Source organism: Halyomorpha halys, unplaced genomic scaffold (genome assembly GCF_000696795.3).
Source record: "Halyomorpha halys isolate HHAL.00 unplaced genomic scaffold, Hhal_1.1 Scaffold631.1, whole genome shotgun sequence".
In the NCBI taxonomy this organism is placed as follows: Eukaryota; Metazoa; Arthropoda; class Insecta; order Hemiptera; family Pentatomidae; genus Halyomorpha; species Halyomorpha halys.
Window position 1 is genome coordinate 265,924 of NW_027109839.1, and position 3,481 is coordinate 269,404.

Consider the following 3,481-nt stretch of genomic DNA (forward strand, 5'->3'; position numbering starts at 1 on the left):
TAAAACTCAGGACATAAGAGAGGAGCTGATAAGGACGAAGCTAAGGATAAAAGAGGAATATTTTTCCTAGCTCGGAGACTGATAGCTTCCTTCCTATAACCATTCATAAAATGGAAAGTTTGTTCACCACCAAGGGGATTTGTTACTCAATTTTGGCGCCCAAGCACCAGTATTAAACGTTTCAACGTCATTCCGTTCTAGTTTATAAAGAAATATCGCAGAATATATTTCTATAAATTCTGCAGAAATATTTCTTTAAATATCAGTAAATTTATACCTTAATTAGTTATAGATAACAATAAGAAATCATATAAATAAAAAAAATATATTAATTTTTTTTTCGGATAAGCAATAAAATCCACTATTGTGTAAACCCGCTTAACCGGTTCTGTGGACAAACCAATCATATTGCCGTATTTGTAAAAAAAATATTATAAATAAGTTTTATCAATTTTTTTCCTTAGAGTTAACTAGTTTCATCGTTTTAAGAACCATTAGAACTATATCATTCAAATAAAACATCATTCAAAGTTATTTTTATTTTAGCGAATCTTAACTTCAGAACTTTAATTTTGTAAAAGTAGTATTAACGTTAGCTGTATCTAGGAATAAGAGTAGATTAATTCCTGCTAATGTATTATTACTCGTGTATAAAAATATTTGGAAGACATGATGGTGAAATGTTTACCAGTCCTTGTGGGTTTGTTGGCCAAGTATGCCAGATTATTCCAAATGGCAGCCGTATATTTTTTATTGTCAATAAAAACCGTAGCTTTATTAACAATTACTCCTAACTTATTACAAATAGCTGAAATATCACTATTGACTACTTTATTGTGCATTTAATGTGAACACTTATAGTAGACATCTATTCGTCATATAGTTCCTCAGATATCGAACTCTTCAAAAGACATGAATCATTTTTAAATCATGATAAATCATGTATAAATCGTAAGAAAATATTAATAAGCTGCGCTGACGATATAAAAAAACTCAAGATTACTCATATTTAACCAAATAATATAATATTTCTTTAATAATTAACTTGTTTGTTAAAAATGCTGGTGTTTAGAAAACTTTCTGGTTAACTACTTTAACCTAAAGGGGTCTATTAGAGCTCATTTTAAAATACATTAAATTCACTATAAGGTAGTTTGCACTGATAATTTCCTAAGAATAGTAGTTTTAATGATGTCTGTCAAGATAAATTGATGAAATTATGATTTTTTAGAAAAAAGTAAACTGTATCTTTTGGCTTTGGAAAAACTGTATCTCGGGAATTTAGTTTAAAATAGTTTTTAATAGTTTAGTCATAATAACTATATATATGTATATAAACAAATAACATTTATTGCATATATTTTTTTTAATCGTTTATTTATTGTTATTTACAACTGTATAACATACATACAACAAGTAAATATTGCATATTAAATCACGTAATATTTAATTCATAAGCTAAAAAACAATTATGATCACAAATCATAAGTCAATGAGAAACTTTCTATTACTTACTACTATGGATGAAATATATATAAGCTTAACTCCCAGGGATTCTCTTATTAGAGTGCAGGGTCAGGATTTTTCGTTGATCCAAGATTGAAAGAAAATTTTGTAATTTCAAATCAAGATTCAAATCTGAAATAGTGAGTTAGCAATTGTTCTTTACCCAGTTATATAATTATTTTATGAATTATTACTACACAGAGAGTAGCCGTCTGTAGCTAGCCTGCGAACTGCAGCAGCGCCAGTTTGAATCCGGCCTGGGTGTCGACTTTTATGTCTGTGGTGGTCCCTCAAAATGTACAATTTGATCCCCCTACCATTGTGTTAGACTAGGGTTGCACACAGTAGATAACCACTCCGCCCGCCTATATGTCAGAAATGACTAGAAACGGGGTCATTAAAAAAAGAAAACAGGTACAAAAAGGGTGGAGTAGATGAATTATCGATTTTAACAACCATCCTTAATGATCGGTTGATTTTTTTAAATTACATATAACTAAAATTCTGAAATTGCTAGGTGAATCTAGTTAATCCACTCATAAGCCGAACTATCAGCTAAAATCAAGATATTTTATTTAGTAGTTTATCAAAAGAGCCAATAGGCAATCAGAAGTAATTAAACGAATATCTTGTATTTCTTTTCCAACTTGCAAAGTTTTTATTTTATACACTTCTAAATCTAATATGTTTTTCAAATATGGTACTTCCATCAGTATCTATGTTTGAGCTTCATATATTTAAAAATAATACTTGTTATGAATACAATATTTTGAATATAGGTCTTTGGTTGTGCTCATACTGCCTTGGAAGTAATCTACATAGACCCCTTAACCTAATGTGTTTACAGTACCTGATCCTTCGGAGCGAGGATTTGTGAAATGGGGGAGAGGGGAAGGGAAGGCGGTCCTTGGTGAACCCTTGTTAGCCATACTGAAGGCACCCCTCGGGCAATTTCTCGGGACATGGAGCACCGCTATAGCAATACTTGCCTGCCGGGACAACCGTAAAATTCGTCAAGAAGCTCTTTCTGTTCGAACGGTTCTCTCTGCATTTCTCTGGGATCAGAGCAGTGATTTTTTTTATGTGTCAACAGTACGATTCTCGGAATGTCACTTGCTAATAACATTATTTGTCAGCTGTAAATAAGCCTGAATAAAGTTGAATATTCATGCTGAGTCGAAGAAAAATTATTATTAAATAAAAATTAGTTTTTATTTTAACTTATATACAAATATTCATTGATTATCAGTATTTTTTATTAATTTCTAGCTTTCATATATAAATGAACAAATCAGAGATATTATCACAAATGTTATAAATATTTTATTACAATGAGACTATTTAATCTTTTGGAATACAGATTGTTATTACCCGTGATAGAAGTAGCGTTAAGTCCTACTGAGAGGTCAGGAATCAATTCATACTTTTTTTTTCTAAAATTTTGGGAATTTCAAGATGAAACAGCTGATTTTAAATATGGTGAATTTTTTTTTTTATACTTTATGGCCTCGGTAGTGAATTAGACATTATAACCTCTTTCAGTTCTTCTCCAACGCACTCATATTTGACATTTCTAATGGAATGAGACATTTTCGATGACGGATTCACTTAGAAGAACCTGTCATAATTTATTTATTATGACGTCATCATGGCGGGCTTTTGACTTTTTCCGGCCGGTCTAGGATACTCATGGGTTTTTTTTTTATGAGATACAGAACTCTCAAATGATGATTTTTTTATGTTGTAAGCTTTTTCGATTTTGTGCACTCTTTGTGCGCGTCATAAAAAAATGTTCTAAAACCGTTATTGCGATTTGGTGATTTACTTCTTCAAGACTTGTTGGATCGGAAAAAGAACAGATATTGAATTGTAGAATTGAAAATATATCTAGCTGTCCTCTGGAAATTTCAGAGTTATGAACACTAAAGAAGAGCTGGAAGGGATTACATAAAATTAATTTCATCAACAAAAGATA